The following is a 23,512-nucleotide window of genomic DNA, read 5'->3' on the forward strand; positions in this document are numbered from 1 at the left end:
GAAAACAGTTCTGCCTAAGAATTCTGATGGAAATGCTTTGTTACAGCTGCTGTTTAGAATCAGATTTTGGAACATCATCTGCTACTCCCCTCTGCTGTCTCCAGAGTTACATCACATTTTCCTTTAAAATAAGAACGAATTCCCCAGAGCTGTTCCAGTTGCTAAAGGCAACATGGCTGCAGCAATGAGTCAGCAGCTCACCCCGCAGCCGGCTGCTCAAGCTTGGCCTCGGCGGCTGTGCTCAGCATGTCCTGCAGTGGCCACGGCCAAGCCCCCACAAACCCGGCAGCATCCCACCCAGGGCCCTGTCGCTGTCTGGGGTGCCTGCCTCATGACAGCTTGAAACATTCACAGCCTGATACTGCTGAGTGTGCACAAGAGTTGCTTCATTTCAGCTGCCTGGTCTCCAAAGCTTAGAATTAAGGAATCAGAGCACGTTCCTGCCAAACAAAATTTTCAACAGGGCAGCCTGGTGACCATCTGGATACCAGGAGCAAAGCAAACAGAAAGCTTGCATCCCTCAGTCTGAAAAATTTACTTTTCACTACTGACACTGCCTGGCCAAACCTTAAGCAGGGAAAGGGAGCACTTTGAGCTGGGCACCTCTGAAAACCCCTTAGGGCCTGCATTTGCTTGTCTGACCTGAATACAGAATCTATTTCCTTTTGGCAAGTCAGTGAGATACTTGAGAGCAAAGACTGTGTAGGACTTCAATGCACCTCCAATGCATAATCTGTGTTCAATAGGTAATTAATATTTATAGAGTTCCCTAGTGGCTCAGTGAGTTAAGGATCAGCATTTTTCACTGCTGAGGCTTTGATTACTGCTGTGATGAGGGTGTGTTCCCTGGCCCAGGAACTTCCACATGCTGTGGATAGAACCAAAACCAAAAATGTGATGACTGATGATGGCTGATGAACTGCCAAGCCTATTAAGGAGGGGTGTAATATTGCAGTCCCCACCCGCACCCCTCTTGTTCTCTGCCACGTCTCCCCTCTTCTCACCTCTGCCAAATATTTCCAATGCCCCACTAGCAAAGAATAGCTCACCCTCTCTCCTCATGGGAACTTGGTTTATTGAAGTTGTCCCCTAGAAGCCAGAAGATATGAGTTTTGTTAGTTATGCTTCTGAAGGAAGGACCTTGGTTCCCAGAAGGGTGAAGGAGGCATGGCTTTTTCCACTGGTTGTGGTCATTATAAGCTTTCGTGATTAAAATGGAAAGCAAAGTGAGGGGGTGTTCTCAGTCCCCAAGAATGCATATGTCTATCCTGCCTTGACTGAAAGAAAGCCTGCCTCTCTCTCTCACACACACACATATACATTCTCTTAAACCTTAGCAATTAACTATTACTGCTAATCAAAGTGAGACTGAGGAGCAAAGATCAAAACCTTCCCAAAGTCACACAGCCAGTTAGCATCCTTACCAGGTTCCTGAATTCCAATCCAGTGATCTTTTCATATTATTATGAGATTATTTTGTTTTATTTTCTGGTTTATTTGCTTGCTTTTTTCTGTTTAATTCGTCATCAAAGGAGACCCAAGTTCAGGTTTTTCTTCTCTGAAAAACTAGCATTTCCTGGGTGGAGCCCGGTTCCTCCAGGTAAGGGATTTTCCCAGAGCCCGGTTCCTCCAGGTAAGGGATTTTCCCAGAGTCCTGCCTCCCTTAGATTACAGCTAAGTGTTTCATCTTGGGGTGGGAGAGGGTGGATTCACTGAGTTTTTAAATGTTCCTTGTCTCACCCAACATGACAGGACAATTCGGACCCCTCACCTGCCCACATGATAAGTGATAAGAATTCTTATCACACCCAGAAATGGCGTGACGCCTTCCTGTCACTATCTAAATGCTCAGATATTTGTGGCACTGAAGTTCCACCAGAAAATAAATGCAGCAGCTAGTACTAAGGTCAAGAAAGAGGGGTATGCCCATTCTTTTTGGTCAGTGCTGCAGCTCAAGTCCACCTGGAGCCTACAGGGTGCATACAGCTGAGGGATAGTTAAGCCTAAGGGGGCATTCCTGACCAGCCAGCCACTTTGCTCTGGCTCTTTGGTTGCCTGCAGACTCAAGAGATATTTGTCTGGAGCTGAGGACATCAATTTGTTCCAGGAGAAAGAGCGCCACCTGCTGGCTCTGGGAGCTCTCTGCCTGCAGTAAGGCTGTTTCCTGAAAACCACCGGGGTGTCATTTCCAAGCAGGTCAGTGCCTGAAGGCATAAAATACCCCACAGTGAGGGGAAAACAAGCCACCCATAAAATTGGTACTGATTCTTCACTTCAGACTATGAGCCAGCGACCACTCCCAGAAAAACTGTCAGAGCTCTTAGCATGCGTCTCTCTTTCCTTGCTGTTGGTTTCTCCACTTCAACTCAGAATGGAGAGAAGCCTTAGACTTTTAGTTCAGAGGATCCCAGTGGTAAAGAGGCTGCCTGCTCAAGGTCTCACAGAGGCCCCATTTTATTCCAACACAGACTCCTCTTACACTAAGAAAAGGCTAGATTGAATTCAAACAGTTTAAATGCCTTTCTCTTTGCCTGTAGTAGAAATTTTGCAGCAGAATTTTCTTCACCACTGCTTTGCTATAAGCCTCACTCTCCTCTGTTATACTTTGTAGTGCAGCTCTTTGGTTCAGATGCTGTCTCCCCTACCTGAGCCCAAGTTCTGTGAAAAAAGGTTCAATATCCGAGTCTGCCTCCAGGAGGGCTTCCTGCCAGTTAAACATTTGGGAACCAGCTCCCCATATGCCACCTTCTTCTCAAAGATCTTTGAGATCAAATCCACCCTCTTGGCCTCTTCCAGAGTCAGCAGAAATCACTGCAGTATACACATATATCAAATCAATACATTTCACACATTAAACTTACACAATGTTACAAATCAATTGTATCTCAATTGTGTCACCATCAACTGGTCTCAGGCTGGGGTTGGGGGGGTGTCCCATCCTCCCAAGACTGACTGAAAAGAACACATGCTCCCTGGGTCATTTCTTTGTATCTTCTTTCCTATTCACTGCCTCCAAAGAGTCATATTGAACCATATTACTTTAAGGGGCATATTTCTAATCACTCCAATAAACAGGTGAAATAACAAATACAGTGATTGTGCAATTGACAGTTCCCCCCCCCAATTTTTCTTAAGGTTCACCTCTTGAAATAAAGGAAAAAAGGCACTACTGTAAACTCTACCTACTTTGCTCTCATCCCACCCCCAGGAAAGGGCCTTGGACATGAAACTTCAGTTTCACAGCCTAGAGGTGGAAAAATGCCAAGTACCATGACTTTCCACCAAAGAAAGCTCTACATCTTCACACAACCAGTGTATCTCACTTAACTAATCTGTAAAATGAGCATAATAGACGTGTTTCCTCATAGGAAAACTATAAGGATTAACTGAGATAATAAGGTACTTAGATCTCACACACAGTAAACCCTCAAAGGAGTCAGCTATTACCACTACATTCGTTTAACAAACTCTACTTGATCATTAAACTCATCTTGTTCCTCGCTTAGTTCCCAGCGTGGTATGTGGCAAACACTAGGTCCACAGTCAACAGTTGTTTACCTAATTAGGTAATTTAGTTCATAAAACAAACTATGGAGGGCAAAAGGAGCAAAAAGGGCCCAAACTAAAGTATCATTCGAGTAATAATTCGGGGGAAGTACCAGGAAATACCAGGAGGGATGGTATCTTTAAAAGGTGGTCATAAGTCAAGAGCACTCAATAGGGAAGGAACAGTCACTTCCATAAATGTTGTTGGGAAAACCAAATATCCACTTGCAAAAGAGTGAAATTGGACCCTTGTCTTATACCCCTCACAGAAACCACCTCAAAATGGACTAAAGATTTAAATGCAAGATCTAAAACTGTATCTACCTTAAACTTATAGAATATTAGTTATCAATTACGTTATCAATAAAGCTAGAAAAAAATACAAATGAAAAAATAAACTTTTTAAAAAGATGGACATAAGCAAAACCCAGGTCTCTGTCCCCATCCATAGAGCTTGGTCCATGGGCATCTGGGCCACTTCCCTCAATAGAGGAGGGTGCCAGCTCTGCTGTCCTGGCTAAATTCCATCTCTGTTCATCTACACTCTTGCCTCCTATTCTCCTTGCAGGTTCCACATGCTGAAGGACTCTTCCTCTCCCACACTGTCCTGTACCATGACTGAGGGTTATTAAGCCAGCCAAGTGGCCAAGGCTTTCAGTGGCAGGTCCTAGGTTAGCTGTGTGAGGATAACACCAGCTCTGTAGCCCTTGGTGTTGAGAGGCACTGTGAGAAGACCTAGCCTGCCACAATGGCTGTGCTGCCAATAGTGCTCTACTTCAGGGTTAATCTGATTTTCTTCTTATGTTCAAGCAAAAGCAACCAGACTCTCTGTAGGTGTAAGCTGGCATGCACATTTGGCGGGGAGGGTGGGTCGTACACTTCTCAGGGACATTCCATTACTCACACTCCCTGCCTGGCCCACCCTGTGCCAAAGCAGTATAACCTTCTCCTTTGTCAGGCATGGAGGATATCCATCAGCCAAGCAGCTGGCAGTGAGCAGTGAGGGAGAGAGAAGCTGTCTTTCTGAGAAGCGAGTTGACAAGCAGGTCAACCATCTTGAGACAGTTGAGGGGAGATAGGTCCATTTTGCCCATGCAGTGCCACAGTAGAGCCCATTTGGACATTCACACCCCAACTAGGCTAAGAAAGACATTTAGAAGAATGTTGATGCCATCTAGAATGACTTTTTGAACAAGTTCCGGAATGAAGCTCAGAGAACAAAACACATTCTTAAGTAGGACTCTCAGCTCCCACTGCCTGAGTCTACAATCTCAGTGCCAGAATTATAATAACCTCACAATGGAATCAAGTGATGCTCCCAGGTAGCAATTTCCATAACACTAAGATAGTGATAACAATCTTTAATTATTAGAAAAGTTAGCTCTACTTTGAAAATACATTGTATAAGTAACCACAGATTTCAATCTTTTGATTGTTTTAATAAAACTATAACCTTATAAGGCCAATTCTTTAAAGTCCCATGGTTTCTTTCCCTGTTTATTTGTGCCCAGTCCCCACTGAAACACTCAGTGCATCTCCAATAGCTGTATCCCCTGAGATGCCCAAGCTACAGTCCTGCCAATTTCATTTTCATGCAGTGGTCATGTCCTGGCTGCTCAGCTTAATCATGAACTCAAATGTTGATTGCACCTGTGAAGGTCACAGCTACAGAACCATAATACTCAAACATTTGGAGTTACCTCATTACCAAGAGCACCTATTAAAATTAGAGAGGACTACCCATTAACCTTACACCTACTAAATCTGAATTTATGAAGGTGAGTAGTTTTAATGAGCCTCCTTGTGCATCTGATGCCCTCTGGAATTTGAGAACTACTCTCTAGCACCTCACTACTCAAAGTGTGGTCTATGGACCAACAGTATCAACACCTAGAAGCATGTTAAAAAGGAAGAACATCAGACTCTTCCTCAGACCTGCTTGATTAGAACTGAACAAGAGCCCGTATGACTTGTCTTCCCATTGGAGTTTGGGAAGCTTCCCTACAACAAAGGCCATGACTTCCTGGCAATGGGGGTTAGGATTCTGAGTGGCGAGCAGAAAGCAGAGCTGTGCGGTAGGAGCAGCTGGTTGATCAAGAGCCTGTAAGCAACCTGGAGCATCCTCTTTCCTACCCACTCCTGCATCTCTGTCATAGTCGCTAGCAACAGAGATCCAGAGATGATGAAGGGGATAAATTCCAGATCTGGTGTCACAAGGAAGCCCAAATCCAAATTCCCGGTCTGCTACTTTCTAGCAATACAGCCACGGGAAAATCACTTAACCTCTCTAATTCTTTGTTCTCTCATCCATAAAGTAAAGGACAACTTGGAGTTTTCTTGTGGTGCAGTGGGTTAAGGATCTGACATTGTCACTGCTGTGGTTCGGGTTGCTGCTGTGGCATGTTTCAATCATTTCAATCTCTGGCCAGGGAACTTCTACATGCCACAGGCGCAGTCAAAAAAAAAAAAAAGTAAAGGACATCTCAAGGATTCCCAAAGTTCTTCCCAGATGTTCATATAACCCTTATTTCTCCTCATCCATTTCACACATGTAGGATGTCAAAGTTGAAAGGACTTTAGACCACCTGGTCCAGATTCCAATTTTATTGTCACCATTTTACACTTGGAGAACTTAGGTCAACCAGGCAAGTTAAGTTGTTACCCAAACCCATGAAGTAGAAGAGCTCTGACTCGAACCCAGGACTCCTGGGGTCATTAAAGTGTGCTTTGTAACATGCAGAGATGAGGGCATCACTCCTAGGTTGAGTGGTCTAGGAAACACAATCTGAGACGGGTAATTCCATGCTGGAAATTTAATGAGGCTGCTCTCCCTTTAAGAAAATAGGAGAAGCAAGATTAGGCACAGGGAGAAGTTAAATCCTATAGGAAGCCCAGGAGCTGACTCCCTACAAAATTATCCTGAACATTCCACATGAAACAGTCACTGAGTGTGGGCTTCTCTTAAGGAGGAGCTGTGACCTTTGGCTACCTTCATATATAGGTGATTCTTAGAGAGGGGCTCTGATGTGAGTCATTAGTAGTCAAGACTCCCAGCACTTGGGAGAATAAGTAATTCAATTCCATACAGGAATTCTGGGCAGCATGACACAATATCCCATATAGTGCATATTTTGTACCACCCAGATCACTTGCTTCCTATTGTAAGTGCACCCCTTCTGGGAGCAACTTCTAAGCTATTCTAGCTGCTCTCATCACCTGCGGAAACTACCAAAGGAAAATTAGTGGAAACCACTATTACTACATCTGATTTGGAGGCTGCAAGTGATTTTCACATCTCCCTCCTCTCTCATCCATTCTGGATTCCTCTCACCCCTGGCCATCATCTTTGTGGTTCTAGGTATCTTACCTGGTTGGGTGACCCAGACACTCATCCCTGAAGAGATCAAGGCCCTGATCACCACACCTCTCTCTGGGCATGACTGTTGACCTTTTCCATTTATCTCATATGGGGCAGAGGAGTGCCAGGAGATGCCCCATTAGAACAAGTGGATGCCAGACATATTCTTTGCTACCCCTTTATATAACAAGAGCATGGCTTCCTCCTGATTACCAGGGTCAGTGACTCCTTCCAGGGTCATGACGTCTTTCCTTGCCTGCTCATCCCTTGGTACAAGGAGCCAGAAGAGACCAGATGGCAATGACAGCTTAAAGTATAATAGGCACTTATTGTATATTCTGATGAAAGCATTCTCCTTCTGGAAAACAGCACCGTTAGGCCCACAGAGTCTGCAGCTGTCACCAATCCCACAGTTGAGTCACTGGGAGGGACAGTAAGCAGGACCACTCCTACTTTCACTTTGGGTTCCTGGATCCATAAATGCTATCTTTTGGGGTCACAGTGTCCTACAGTGATTGTGTATTTAGAGTGTACACCACATGGACTTCCTTGAGCCCTGCCACCATGGGACTACTACCTGTTGCTCAAACACTAAGGTGGCTGATGACAGAGGCTGGCTGATGTCAAGTGGCCGAGTCATTTCATCTACTTAGTTATTTAGTGCCTCTCCCACCATGACTGCTCCCCAGTGGTATTAATAGGCAATGCAAAGATCCTTGCTCTTTATGCTCACTGCTGGAAGCCCATTACACACCTCTTCCCCAGCCTCCCATGCCCTCAATCTTCCAGTCTTTTCTCTCCAGTCCCCTGACCAAGAGCAAAACGATTCACTATTCCTCAAGAGTCTTATTATTACTTTGGTCCACTTCTATTTCCACACAGAATGGATGACTAGGACCTCCACTGCAACTGCCTATTAAGAGGATTTCCTCTCATCTGTCTTTATGGACTACTGGCAAGTGGGGCTGTAGTTCACAGCCGTCCACTTTCAGCCTTCACCCCCATATAAAGCCAACACATCTGTGATGCAAACATGAGCGTTTCTCCTCCAAATGTAGTTGATAACGGAGGCTCCATTGCAGCCATAGGCATAGGGGTCAGCTGATGGAGAGGCAATGGCAGTGGTGATATGGGGGTCTGAAGCATTTGCTCATGCAGCTTCTTTGTGATCTCTAACCCTGCCTTGCTTGATTCTGTATGAACCACTTGCATTCTACAGAGCTATCTGAAAGAACAGCTGCAAGCAATTCCAGAAGGATTCAGCTATGAGTCACCAGCAGCCAACATTCTGGCAGCTGGGGGGATAAGTACCTTGACACTAAAAGGGGTATCTGAACAGTATGCTGCAGAATCCACTCTAGCATCAAATTAAATCTTCATAGTAAACCTGCGAAGAAGCCAGAAAGGATATTAGAACTGCCATCATGCAGATGAAGAATCTGAAGTATCTCAAGATTAAGCAGCTTTGGTTGATAGCAAACCAACTTAGCATTACAACAGTCCTGGAAGCAGCACTGTCCCATAGAAATGTAATATGAGCCACATACATAATTTTAAATTTTCTAGTAGCAAACATTAAAAGTTGTCAAAAGAAACAGGTGGAAGTAATTTTAGTAATACATTGTATTTAAGCCAAGAGTTCCAGAATATTATCTTTTCAACATGTAATAACCATTAAAAATGAATGAGGCATTTTACATTCTTTTTATCATACTGAGCCTTGGAAATCTGACATGTGTTGCACATTTATAACACTTCCTAATTTGAACTAGCCACATTTCAAGTGTTCAGAGGCCAAATGTGGCAACTGAATCAGTAGCCATAGCTCTAGACTCTCCATAATTCTTTCTCATCTTCCCTGAGATGTTCCTTTTGAACTGGCAGGACCTAAAGCCTTGAAGGGACATGCTTGGGGCAGTAACCCTGCCTTTGGCAGAAATCAAGGTCCTTGCCATTTACGAAGCTCCCAGAACCCCCACTCCTTTGGCACAACAGTTAGCTTTGCAGGTGTTGCTACCACTTACTGGCAAGGTTCAATTTGAAAAAGAAAAGAAAAAAAGCAGTGGTAGACAAATGTTTAACTCCATCTCTGTGTGTACCCTGTAATTTAATGCTAAATCCAGCTCAATTTGGTTTCTGTGGCAACAGAGAGAATCAGCTCTCCACAGCTCATATGTCAGATTTCTAAATGCAGGGTGCCTACAGCAGACTCGGCATTCCAATTGCCTGAGTTTTGATTCTGAGATTGATCCGCGGATACAAAAATTCAGTATGGAAGCTTCTCTTAGAGTTTTTATTCAACATAGAAAATGTAGAAAAGGAAGGATTAGGGAGCTTTCAATCCCAGAAATCTTTAGAAATGGGTAAGTTCTTCATTTGGTTTGAGACTTGGGAGAGGGACTTCGTGGAGACAAAAGGAGGCCTTAGACCTAATGTAATCTTTGCCAACCCATGAAGCCTTAGTGGACGTGCATGTTCTGCACAGATGGACCCCTGGGGGCAGTCATGAGCCCTCAAAAGTAAATTTGCTTTCTTCTTTCTTCTTCCTTTCAGCAAGTAGCATGCATGGAATTGGGGAGGAGTGGGTTTATATCCTGGTCCCAGCATTGATTTAGATGCTTGAGATATTTCTTTGCCTTTGGGTCCAGAGATGTAGAAACATCCTAGAAAACCCTCTGGCATCCTGGCTAAGGCCCCAAGATTGGGGTGAATTATTTGAGAATCTTCTTAAAGCCCCTCCCCATTTAGTACTGAGATTTTTTTCCCCTTTGGCTCAGAACCCCAGAACAGACCTGTTCCCTTAGAAGCCTCCAGAGCAGTGATTTCTAGAATTTTTTTTTATCACAACCCACAATACAAAATTCCAGAACATCATGATCCGGGACACTGGTCTACCCACATTCCAAATGAGTCCCTCCAATTTATTTTCCACATTCACTGTATCGAGAGTATTCTTTTCAAAGCACATATGGTATCAACAGAAAACTCCTCAATTATCTCTCACTGCTCCCAGACTAGAAACAACACCCCACTAACTTGGCTGAGGAAACCCAACAGGATCCAAGCCCCACCTGCCTCTCTAGCCTCATCTTGCACTTGTCTCCCCTCTCCCCCAACACACCTTCACATTCACTGTTCTCCCTCACATTTCAGGCTGTGGACAAGCTCTTCCTTCTACCAAAGTGTTCTTCCGCCCCCTAGCCCCGACCTGGTTAACCCCTAGCCTTCCCTTAGGTCTCAGCCATCACTTCTTCCTTGATTTCTTTGGCCAGGTGCAATCTTTTGTTTATGAGCAGTGAATATACCTCCTTTGACACACTGATCACCACTGCAATTTTGCATTTGTTGCCATGACTATTTGAGTACCATCTAGCTCTCTCACTGAACTTTAAGCTCTGAAGAGCAAGAATATTTTTTTTTTTTATTTTTCCCAGCATTGTATCCTGGTGCTTGGCATAAGGTAAAAACTCGATAAATATTTGTCACATGAATGAATGAATAAATAAATTTCAAGTGACAGCTCCCTACAATTGGTAAATTTTCATAGAGTGCTCTATTGAAAAGACTTCTAATACCAAGAAGACTGGGCTCAGTTGCAAAGAGTGTTACAATTTGTCGACAACGCCTACCATAGTAGTGGCATGAGGCCTGATTATTTGCCCTTATATTAAAGAGTCTGACTTCCTTGGCATAGGCCAGGCTCTGAACTATTTCTTCAGGTTGGCTAAGTGCTACAATGAATGCTGAAAACCCACCCAAATCCCCTTGGCATTCTCTGGAGCTTCTCTGACCACATTAGATTTCAAGTTCTAAATCTTAAGTATTTTTTCATCTTTGGGCCACCAATCTTCTCTCCCAAGGAGGGCAAGGCAAGAGAGTCTAATCTTTATAAAATATGCTCATGACTTCACAGGAAGACTAATGCAGCTGCAGATTCCCAGGACTAATGAAATCAGGCAACCCAGCTCCAAGGTGAAAACTCCACCCTGAGGGAAGGACAGTATCAACTCAACATCATGGTCCACGTGCCCCTTCCCACCTTCTATCTACCCAGGGCTGGATTGGAAAGCAGATCTTATTTGCATATTGATAGAGCAGGAGTCTGTTCCGGCTACAGAATCAACCCCCATTGTTTTGCTCAGAGTTGGTGGAAGGGGAAACCAAGGGTCCTGGGAAAGAGTCTGCTGATCCATGGAAGGGTAGCATTTTGCTAGGGTTTTTTCTGGGGTTTTTTCTTTCTTTCTTTTCTCACTGCTCTTCTCTGCTACCCCCGTTGGTTTAGTCTTTGGGCTTCCATACAGCCTGGCTGATGCCATCCAAGTGAGAGAGGACATGCCATCAAACAGCCCCATGCTGGGAATGGTTACCACGGGACCAGTGATCAAGTGTTGCCTGAGTGCTCTGAGCCACCCACACGGGACCAGTGATCAAGTGTTGCCTGAGTGATCTGAGCCACCCACACTGCTCTGAGCAACTGCTTTATGACCGTGGGCCTCCCTCCATCTGCAGCAACCAATGAGGCCATTACCTTAGCTTCCCCACTCAGTCTGAGGCTCTCCTTGCAGCCAACAAATTTGTGAGTATATTTTTATGGCTACTACAGACAACAGTCAGCTCTTTCTCTCATACTCTGCCAACACTGAACTTTGGGGTCTATTTTCAGTGGGAATTTTTTAAATTACACATTGAAAAATAAGCCACCCATTACCTACAGCAGTGCAGCACATCAGATAGTACCTTGCATGTGTGCAGCCCTTTCCAAAGGTCTCACATGCTGAAACTTTATTTCACTCTTGTGGGGCTTCGAAGCTTCTTCAAGGAGCTAGAACTCAAAGCCTCAGGCCAAGACAAAAATTACTTCTTATTACCCGCCATGCAAATAAGGGATTGAAACATTGCCTGGTGGATATTCGAGGCCTCTCATTTGTCAGTTGGAAGTTAACACAAAATGGCTTTTGTCCTATAAAAAGGCTTCCACATTCCCTCTTGCCAGATCAACAATGCAAAATCTTTGACATTTGGGCAAAGGTCTCATCTTCTATAGCTGCTTTGTGCTGAGCAGGGGCAACTAGGATTGTCAGTCCATCAAGTGTTCTGTGTGCCAGTCAATTGGAATAAAAGCTATTTTGGGAGTTCCCCTTGTGGCTCAGTGGTTAAGGAACCTGAGCAGCATCCATGAGGACACAGGTTCAATCCCTGGCCTCGCTCAGTGGGTTAAGGATCTGGCATTGCTGTGAGCTGTGGTATAGGTCAAAGAGGCAGCTCGGATCTCTCATTGCTGTGGCTGTGGTGTAGGCCAGCGGCTATAGTTCCGATTGGATCCCTAGCCTAGGAACCTCCATATGCTGCAAGTACAGCCCTAAAAAGACAAAAAAAAAAAAAAAAAAAAAGGCTATTTTGGTAATTTAGGAGTTGCTTGAGTAAAAGTCTTCCACAGCTTGGTCTAAAGGGTTCAGGGAAAGTGGAACTATCAGTAAAATAGGTTGGAAACTTTGAGCATCATTTGAAGATGGAACTCTTGGCTTCTGGAAGAAACAAACTTGACAAGCACATGAAAAAGATGGGGCCAAAGATCAGTAAAAGAATTATTGTAACTAGGGGCCCAAGTAGGGGTAAGAACCGGATTTGGTAACAATCTTGATTATGGTCCAGATAGAGTCAGCTTGGGCTACTCTATCCAAGGGTATGGAACCACTCAGCATGGTCATATATATTTTTGTGGCAGAGGTGCCTTTCAGCTCTTGTTTGTTAACTTTTTCCTCTATTCCGTGATGCTCTAGTTTGCCATTTACTTTCTACCAGGGTTCTGGGGCCCTATTCCAAGGTTATGTCAGAAAATTATTAGGAGAAATGCTCCAAATATGGAGAGGCAGCATATCACAGCCAAAAGGAGCATAGGCTTTTATAGTCCAAAAAACCTAGGTTTGAATCCTGACACTGCCTGTGTGATCCTGGGTTGGCTTATAATGTAATACTCATCCTTCTCAGGTAATAATAAAGATTAACGAGGTACAGTGTCTGGTACACTGCTTGTCACAAAAGAATTCCAAAAAAATAAGGGATTTTATTTGTCCTTATCAGTTTTCCTAAATCTGCTTAATTCTGCCTGAGATACTGATGCCAGAGACACTGTCATTTGTTTCATCAACAGAAGTAGAGCATTTGAATGCCAGGATGTCACAGCCCTTCTTGTGCTCTGCCATGTAGACCATGTCTGGATGAATTTCTGTTTATGAGCTCAGCATTTATAATCTACCAAGTGTCAGCATTAAGATGATGTGACTGACAAGGGCTTAATTTCTAAAAAATACAAACAGCTTGTACAATTTCATTAAAAAATCTTTAGGAGTTCCCGTCGTGGCGCAGTGGTTAACGAATCCGACTAGGAACCATGAGGTTGCGGGTTCGATCCCTGCCCTTGCTTAGTGGGTTAACGATCCGGCATTGCCGTGAGCTGTGGTGTAGGTCACAGACTCGGCTCGGATCCCGCGTTGCTGTGGCTCTGGCGTAGGCCGGTGGCTACAGCTCCGATTCAACCCCTAGCCTGGGAACCTCCATATGCCGCGGGAGCGGCCCAAGAAATAGCAACAATAACAACAACAACAACAACAAAAAAGACAAAAGACAAAAAAAAAAAAAATCTTTAAAAACCCAATCAAAAGATGAGCAGAAGACCTAAACAGATGTCTCTCCAAAGAAGATATACAGATGCTAATAGGCACATGAAAAGATGCTCAATATCACTAATCATTAGAGAAATGTAAATCAAAACTACAATGAGGTACCACTTCACACTAGTCAGAATGCTATCATTAAAAAGTCTACAAATAATAAATGCTGGAGAGAGTGTGGAGAAAGGGAACCCTACTACACTTTCGGTGGGAATGTAAATATATATAATGGAATATTACTCAGCCATAAAAAGAACAAAATAATGCCACTTGTAGTAACACGGATGGACCTAAAGGTTATCATATTAAGTGAAATAAGTCACAAAAAGAAAGACAAATACCATATGATATCACTTATATGTGGAATCTAAAATATGACACAGGTCAACATATCTTGGGGAAAAAGTTCTTTTTTTAAGTCTATGTTTCTGTGTTCTCACAGACATAAAGAACAGACTTGTGGTTGCCAAGGGGGAGGGGGTAGGTGAGGAAAGGATTGGGAATTTGGGATTAGCAGGGGCAAACTATTATAAATAAGATAGACAAACAACACAGTCCTACTTTAGTCCACAGGGAGCTATATTCAATATCCTGGGATAAACCATGATGGAAAAGAATATGAAAAAAGAATATATATACAGCAAAAATTAACAAAATGTAAATCAACTACACTTCAATAAATTATTTTTAAAATGTGTTAGCATTACCTTCTTCCTATCCATATTATAAACCCTCCAGGGTGAGTCCCTGTTCTAAACAGCTCTGTAGACTTTATTCATAGGCCCTGCTGGGCACAGAGTGAGTATTCCATAAATAGCTAGTATCATCTCGACAGGGATTGCTGTGTGAAGATGGCTCACAAGACACTGTCCCTGCTCTGACAAAAGATGTGTTGGGTCCCCCTGGGAAGGTCTTACTCGGTGCCAGTGACATTCACCTAGCAAAAACCCCTGGGCATTGTGCTCTTTTCACCTTAGGTGGGACAGCCTTTGCAAAACCACACGGACAAATTATGCAGGTGCCAAGCCTGAAATATGGCCCCAGGGGAAGAGGACTAACCTTTCCTGAGCATCTTCTATAGATCAAGGACAAGAAAAAGCAGAGAGTTCAGTTCAGTTCATCCACTAAACCTGTGGGGGATACCCAGAGACCCGTGGAGAAATGTACAGAAGTGTCTGTTCCAGGCGGGAGTCCTCAGGTAATACCTCCTGTCCTCCTCTCTCCTCTGCAAAGCCCCTAGTGAGGGACACTTAGCTGCAGTGCCCTCACTCCTGCCTGTAGAAAAGCATTTGTCTCTGGCAGATTGCAGCTGCCAGTTCCTCCCCAGGAGGCTGAGATGACTCCTCAGGGAGGAGCAGGCTGTGCCTCAGGACCTGTCAGGGATGAAGGATGCCAGTGGAGCTCTCTCTCAGCATTTGCATGCTGATTTGGTTCCTTGCAACTCATTTTTATGTTTATTGCTATTTCCATATGTGTCCTTCCCTCTCTACTTTGCATTTTCCTGATGTAGTAAGGCAGTGTATTTTGTCACTCTTGCTTTCCAGAAATAACTCTGGACCAGAGCTTTTTTCTTTGCAATTGCAGGGTGTCTGAGCGAGCCGTGGTCTCTCAGCAGAACATAACCCTCTGCCTGCTGGGTAAGATATGCTTGGAAATGAGCTCCTCTGGGTAGAGTGTCCTCAGGGTTAATAATCCCGAAGAGAGATGCTTAGGGCAGGCCTAAGGACACAACAGGGAGCAACAGAATAAACATTTGCTAAGAGAATATTTTTAAGAAGAATTAGACATAAATGATTACAGAGAAGGAGTGAAAGTCATTCTATTTTGTGCCAGGATATGGGCATTATAGGTATATGACAGTAAATTTTAAATATAGATATAGAAGTAAATATAGATGCATGCATACATACACACCCATACACATATATGGTGGTCTATGAATGGTATCAATAAGATACAGATGCTTTATATAAGATGATAAATGAATTAATTAAGGACGTGACAAAATATGTCCAGATCAAGCAAACCAAGATGAAGATTCCCTACTCTTTTGCCAGCAATTGGGAAACTTTCCAAAGCTGTCATCTAAGGCAGTGAGCATTTCTCTCTTGAAAACTTTGCTTTTGGAATCAGAACCTGCCCCCCAACTACTACTCAATCCACCACAAATAAACCTACCACTGAGTGAGAGACAATCAGCATGCAATGTAGAATGCAGATTAAGCAAAGAGCAAATAATTGCACCTTTCTCAGCGCCCCTTGGTACTGCTTAAGCGGGGTTTCTGAAACTAGTCCCAGTTTCCTAGTTTAAATCAAATCTCTCTTGTTTAACATTTCTGAGCATTTAGAAGAAACAAATAAACAAAACACTGCAGCTTGTTTTCTGGGCCTCGGGCTCACACGCAAGGCTCAAAGGAAACTTCCCTTGCTGAGACCAGCCAGTCAGTCTGGGACTCACTTGTCCCTTTGGTTTCCCTTCCTCAGGCCTCCCAGTCCCCAAATCCAGTCCTGGAATGCCTCTTGCTCACAGACTGGTTTTTTTTGTTTGTTTGTTTTTGTTTTGTTTTGTTTTCTTAATGATTATACCTTCTGTAAAAATAATAGGGCCTAGAGTTCACCCCAGTATCCCCTTTTAGAACTTCCCATTCTCATCCCAAGTCCTGACCTTCCTTCCCATTTGATTGTCAAATCTAATACCACGTCAGGGTCAGCATTAGCAATCTTTTCCAACAACCATTCCAGAATTACACACGTTCTCTAACAGTATTGTAGGACCTAAGTACAACTTCAGTGGAGTTAAATCTATGGCTTTTTTTCTGTCTAAGGCACAAATCCTTCCAGTCTGATAACTTTCTGGAACCCAAATCACTGATGCAGCTGGAATCAGGGTATCTGACAAGAGGCAGCTGTCACTTCACATCCTGCAAAATATTTCCACAAAAACTGGCCCCAAAAGCTAAAATCTTTCACTAAGGAGAGCTGATTCATGGAATTTAAAATAAGATTTCCATATGGCGGAATAATTCTGTTGAGGAAAACAGAAAAGGAGAAAACAAGTATTGACTTCTTTAAGTCCTTCCTTTTGAGGTCAAGTCAGGGCACAGAGGACGGTGGACACTGGGTGACCAGTTTGGATGATGGGAATATTGGAGAGGAACTTTCTCACACAGAAACTCCTCTGGGTCCTGAAAGGCTCTCTGCAAAATGCACAGCTCCTGCATGTCCACTGGCATCTCCTCCCCAGGCAAGAAAGTTCAAGTCAGAAGCCAAAACCAAAATACACAAGTCCCTCAGAGACCAAAAGCTCTATGAAACCCCTTATAAAATCCACTTCCTATCATAAATTCAGCAAAATATTTGGTGACAATGTCACCATAACCTCTTCAAGAGACAAGACTCTGGATCTCACCCTTTCCTGCCTTCTGAGACCTTTTTCATTATTGAACTTTCTCTCTCTTATACATCCAACCTCCTTCTGACAATTGTTTCTTACAGTTAACTTTAAATGTCCAAACTTTTCAACATGAGAATAATAAGCATCATTCAGCCTTCCATTTCCTGGCTCCTCCTTCTCTCCCTACCATTTAAATATTATAATTTCCTATAAATTGATGCAGCCACTGTGGAAAACAGTATGGAGGTTTCTCAAAAAACTAAATATAGAACTACCATATGACCCAGCAACTCCACTCCTGGGCATCTATTTGAAAAAAAACAAAAACCCTAGTTTGAAAAGATAAATGTACCCCAATGTTCATAGCAACATTTTTTTTTTTTTTTTGTCTTTTGTCTTCTGCTGCTGTTGTTGTTGTTGCTATTTCTTGGGCCGCTCCCTCAGCATATGGGAGGTTCCCAGGCTAGGGGCTGAATCGGAGCTGTAGCCACCGGCCTACGCCAGAGCCACAGTAACTCAGGATCCCAGCCGCGTCTGCAACCTACACCACAGCTCACGGCAACGCCGGATCGTTAACCCGCTGAGCAAGGGCAGGGACCGAACCCGCAACCTCATGGTTCCTAGTCGGATTCGTTAACCACTGCGCCACGACAGGAACTCCCATAGCAACATTATTACAATTACCTGAACATGGAAGCAACCTAAGTGTCCATCAACAGATGAATAAGGTTACATATGTATATAATGAAATACTACTCAGCCAAAAAATTTTTAAAAATGGAGTGAAATTTGCCATCTACAGCAACTTGGATGGTATTATGCTAAGTGAAATAAGGTAGACAGAGAAAGACAAATACTGTATGATATCACTTATATGTGGCACTAATTTATACAACAAACCAGTGAAGGTAACAAAAAAGAAGCAGACTCACAGATATTGAGAACAAACTCAGTGGTTACCAGTAGGGAGAGGGAAGGGAGAGGGGCACTATGGCGGTAAGGGAGTAAGAAGTACAAACTATTAGGTACAAAATAAGCTATAAGGATATGTTGTACAACACAGGGAATATAGCCAATATTTTCTAATAATTATAAATGGAGTATAACCTTTAAAAAGTATGAATTACTATATTGCAATTTGTTTAATATTGTACATCAACTATATGTCCTTTAAAAAATAAGTAGTAATTTTTTTAATGTTAGAATTCCTCAATGCTTAGTCCTAAGACATCCATGATTCTCCCTCTACTGTATCTCTGGGAAATCTCACCTATATCTTCTGTTTCCATTACCACTAATTCTCACATGCCTCGCTGTTTCCTGTGGTGAGCCCCATGCCCATCAGCCCCATTAGATATCTCAAGTCACCTGCAACTGATCAAGAAAAAAACCAACTCATTATTTTTCCATGCCACAATCTCCAGATAAAGACACAAACAAAAAGACAAGATTCTTTTTCCAGTGTTTCCTGACTTCCTCGAATGGCAACATCCTTCAACCATCAACCTAGAAATCATCCTTGACATCTTCCGCCTGATAACTTCCCATGGCCAACCCATCACCAAATATTATCCATTAACCTGCTAAATATCTCTCAGACCCCTCAGCTCTCCATATGCCTTCCTGTTTCAGGATTCTCACATGCTGCTCCCCTGCCTAGAAAACGCTTCCTCCTTCTCCAGGTTACCTAGATCCCAGGTCAATTATCACTTTGTCAAGGAAGTTTGTGCTGGCATCCCTGAGGTCAAGTCCCCTTATCACTACTAGACCTCCAGAGACTTTGTCACTGCTGCAGCTTTACATTTGTTGGTGTGGTAATTTAATGAATATATGCCTCTACTCATATCATAAACTGCTCAAAACTAGTCCGTACCCAGGCACTACTTACTTGTGTGATTAGCAACTACTACAGCTCCTGTCACACAATCATTTGCTATACAAATATTTGTTTAAAGAATGACAAAACAAAAGAAGTTTTCCAAGTTATTATGAGTATGATTGGAATAATTCTCCAGCATACTGTCACCCTCAGACCATCTTGATTATATGGGGCAGTCTTTATCTAAATTATTCTATAACTAAGAAGCTAAAGTAAACAAAGTGAGGAATGAGAAATATATTGTATATGTATATCTTGAAGCTTCTTGTAAAATGCCAAACAAGCTATGAGGTAACCACAGAGGGTCTGATACTAAAGGGCATGGCCCCCAGTGTTCCCCAGAGGCCTTAACATTAAGGACTTGACATTGCCATTTCTGTGGCTCAGGTCACTGCTGTGGTGCAGCTTCAACCATGGGCCTGGGAAATTCTGCATGACATGGATGCAATCAAAAAAAAAAAGATCATGGCTCCAGAAACAAAAATGGCTATAGAGATTTACAGTACTGCAGCCATGCTGGAAAGACCCCATTCTCTTTAGGATGGCGTCTCCTATCTCCTGGTGAATTTGCTAAAAACCAATTCCCAGAGAGCCAGTTCCACAGACTGACATTTGTGCAAGCATTTCTTATTTTCTCCAAGTATTACCCTTGTATCACTTTCATTATCACCACCTGGAATGTTTATTAAAAGCACAGGACATCCCAGACCTATTAAAGCTGGGGCCCAGGACTCTGGGTTTTAAATACCCCAAGTGATTCTTATGCAAGCTAACATCTGTGAGCAGGACTGTTGTTCTAAAGAGTAGACAGCCATGATTTGCAAGTACAATAATCTACCCTTCACTTTTCTCTTAGCACCCCCAGTAATGACCAGAACCTGCCAAATGCTGCCATGAAACTTTCTCTCCTAGGAAAACAAAGATGTCTTGCTTTCTAAATTTTTTTTGTTTAATGATTTTTATTTTTTCCATTATAGTTGATTAACAATATTCTGTCAATTTTCTACTCTAAGCAAAGTGACCCAGTCAATATATACATATTCTTTTTCTCACATTATCCTACATAATGTTGGATACAAGGGACTAGATATAGTTCCCAGTGCTATACAGCAGGATCTCATTGCTTATCCACTCCAAATGCCATAGTTTGCATCTATTAACCCCAAACTTCCAGTCCATCCCACTCCCTCCCCCTCCCCCTCCCCCTGTGGCAAACATAGTCTGTTCTCCAAGTCCATGAGTTTCTTTTCTGTGGAAAGTTTCATTTGTGTCATATATTAGATTCCAGATATAAGTGATATCATATGGTATTTGTCTTTCTCTTTCTGACTTGCTTCACTTAGTATGAGAGTCTCTAGTTCCATCCATGTTGTTGCAAATGGCATTATTTTTTTTCTTTTTATGGCTGAGTAGTATTCCATTGCATATATATACCACATCTTCTTAATCCATTCATCTGTTGATGGATATTTAGGTTGCTTCCATGTCTTGGTTATTGTGAATAGTGCTGCAATGAATATATGGGTGTATATATTTTTTCAAGAAAAGTTTTGTCCAGATATATGCCCAAGAATGGAATTGGTGGGTCATGTGGTAGTTCTATATTTAGTTTTCTGAGGTACCTCCATACTGTTTTCCATAGTGGTTGTACCAATTTAATTCCCAGCAACAGTGCAGGAGGGTTCCCTCTCCAGGATTTATTATTCATGGATTTATTAATGATGGCCATTCTGACTAGTGTGAAGTGTTATCTCATAGTAGTTTTGATTTGCATTTCTCTAATAATCAACAATGTTGAACATTTTTTCATGTGCCTGTTGGCCATCTGTGTATTTTTTTAGAGAAATGTCTACTCAGGTCTTCTGCCCAATTTTCAATTGGGTTGTTGGTTTTTTTGCTGTTGAGTTGTATGAGTTGTTTGTATTTTTTTTTTTTTTTTTTTTTTTGTCTTTTTGCCGTTTCTTGGGCCGCTCCCATGGCATATGGAGTTTCCCAGGCTAGGGGTCTAATCGGTTCTGTAGCTACCGGCCTAGGCCAGAGCCACAGCAACGCATGTCTGCAACCTACACCACAGCTCACGGCAACGCCAGATCCTTAACCCACTGAGCAAGGGCAGGGATCGCACCCGCAACCTCATGGTTCCTAGTCGGATTCGTTAACCACTGCGCCATGACAGGAACTCCTGTTTGTATATTTTAGAGATTAAGCCCTTGTCAGTTGCATGATTTGAACTATTTTCTGCCATTCTGTAGAGTGTCTTTTCTTTAGGGTTTCCTTTGCTGTGCAAAAGCTTATCCTTTTGATTAGGTCCCATTGGTTTATTTTTGCTTTTATTTCCGTTGCCTTAGGAGACTGACCTAAGAAAACATTTGTAAGGTTGATGTCAGAGAATGTTTTGCCTATGTTCTCTTCCAGGAGTTTGATGGTGTCTTGTCTTATATTTAAGTCTTTAGGCTATTTTGAGTTTATTTTTGTGCATGGTGTGAGGGTGTGTTCTAGTTTCATTGATTTGCATGCAGCTGTCCAGTTTTCCCACCACCACTTGCTGAAAAGGCTCTCTCTTTCCCATTTTATATTCTTGCCTCCTTTGTCAAAGATTAATTGACCATAGATATCTGGGTTTATTCCTGGGTTCTCTATTCTGTTCCACCAGTTGGTATGTCTGTTTTTGTACCAGTACCACAATATCTTGTTTACTGTGGCTTTGTAATATTGCCTGAAGTCTGGGAAAATTATGCCTCCTGCTTGGTTTTTGTTCCTCAGGATTGTTTTGGCAATTCTGGGTCTTTTGTGGTTCCATATAAATTTTTGGATTGTTTGTTCTAGTTTTGTGGAAAATGTCATGGGTCATTTGATAGGGATTGCATTGAATCTGTAGATTACTTTGGGTATTATGGCCATTTTTACAATTTGCTTTCATAAAGATAACTTGGGCACCAAGAAGGTTAGGAGAAGTCATTTTTGCTTAGGAGCCAAGTGGAGAGGGCTTTTCCTTGTAAAAGCTTACTGCCAGTGGTATAGATCCAGAACTGACCTTGGAAGGCAGGGCCTGCTGGAAACAGAGCCTTTCAAGTTTTTGACAACTAGGAGTTAGAGAGAGGCTTCAGTCGTGGATGGCCTCATGACCTGAGCAGCATAAGTCTTCTACACAGACCAAGAGGTTAGGCGATCGACAGAAGTCAGGGGAGAAGGGCTTTGTTTGAAACAACACAGAAAACCAATTTGCTGTCTCCTACATTTATTTCACTTTAGGTAATAAAATACCTGAGAACAACTGTCTCTGTGATGCACTTATCAATAGAGGTGTGAGCCTTGTTCACCATAGATAGTGGGCTGTTATAAAAATAATAGGTACTCTTTATCACAGACTACAACCCATGACCATGTAGAAAAACAAATAGAATTATTAGTACCATAGAGAAAAGAAGACTGAAAAGTTTAGTAGTCTGCTCAAGGTCATGGAGCTAGAGAAGTGGGTCTAGGTCTGAACCCAGATCTGTGCCCTTTCACTGAGCCATGACTGGTAATAAATCAAATGTATGTAAGTTAATTACTAATTCCATTCTACCCTCATCCAAAGTCTCTTTGGATGGGCTCTCTCAATTCTGACTTGCTATCCTCCTACTACTTTTTTTTTCTCTGTTTTTGTCTTTTCTAGGGCCAAACCCACAGCATATGGATGTTTCCAGGCTAGGGGTCTAATTGGAGATGTAGCCACCGGCCTACACCACAGCCACAGCAACACTAGATCCAAGCCACGTCTGCAACCTACACCACAGCTCATGGCATCACTGGATCCTTAACCCACTGAGTGAGGCCAGGGATCAAACCTGCAACCTCATGGTTCCTGGTCAGATTTGTTAACCACTGAGCCACGATGGGTACTCCTACTTTAGATCTCTCTCTGATTTTATGCTATGCCCAGATCAAGCCATATCCTATTTATTTTCCTTTTTCTAGGCTTATTGAGATATAAATGACATATAACATTGTGTGAGTTGAAGGTGTATGTGTGATGAGCTAATACAGATATGTGTGGTGAAATGATTACCACAATAGGGATAGTTAACATCTCTGTCCCCTCACGTAATACCCTTTTTGCACGTTTGATGAGAACATTTAAGGTCTACTCTCCTGGCAACTTTCAAGCACAATATCATTAACTATAATCATCCTGCTGTATGGATGTCTTCCTGCAACTTACTCACCTTATAACTGGAAGTTTGTACCCTTTGACCAATGTCTCGCCATTTCCTCACCCCTCAGCCCCTGGCAACCACCATTCTAGTCTCTAGATAATGAGGACTCACGGACCTTTCAAATTATTTCTCTAGTTCCCTATTTCTAATCTTCCCTTCATGTACCTGGTTTATTTTATTTTATCCTTGCAAGCATCTGAATCTTTTCACACTACATATAGTTTTCTCTCAGATCATACCACAAAGGGAACATTAATCTTTGTACAAGATTTATATGTATAAGCATGCACTTTTTTAACAAGCACTGGATGTGTCAAATAAAAGTAAACATTTTATGTATTAGGTACTTACCATGTGCAAAGCACTATACTAAAATGTCGAAGACATGGGCTCTGTCCTCAGTGTACAGCCTAATGGGGATATCAGTAAGACAGTAAGACAAATAGCACAAATTAAATGGAAAGT

At 42.6% G+C, this 23,512-nt stretch overlaps 1 long non-coding RNA gene across 2 annotated transcripts in view; it reads right to left on the reverse strand.

Moving 5' to 3' along the window:
- The window catches only part of LOC106510109 (uncharacterized), a 120,018-nt gene that overhangs the window by 73,112 nt on the left and 23,394 nt on the right, over nt 1-23,512 (reverse strand). For both annotated transcript variants that reach the window (XR_002343359.2, XR_014843114.1), the window contains one exon: nt 23,399-23,457. This is a non-coding gene — a long non-coding RNA (uncharacterized LOC106510109). The remainder of the gene's footprint in view (nt 1-23,398; nt 23,458-23,512) is intronic.

Source organism: Sus scrofa, chromosome 4 (genome assembly GCF_054392235.1).
Source record: "Sus scrofa isolate SSC_HxYL_T2T_F1_AM1 chromosome 4, Sscrofa_HxYL_maternal_Yorkshire_Landrace_v2.0, whole genome shotgun sequence".
In the NCBI taxonomy this organism is placed as follows: Eukaryota; Metazoa; Chordata; class Mammalia; order Artiodactyla; family Suidae; genus Sus; species Sus scrofa.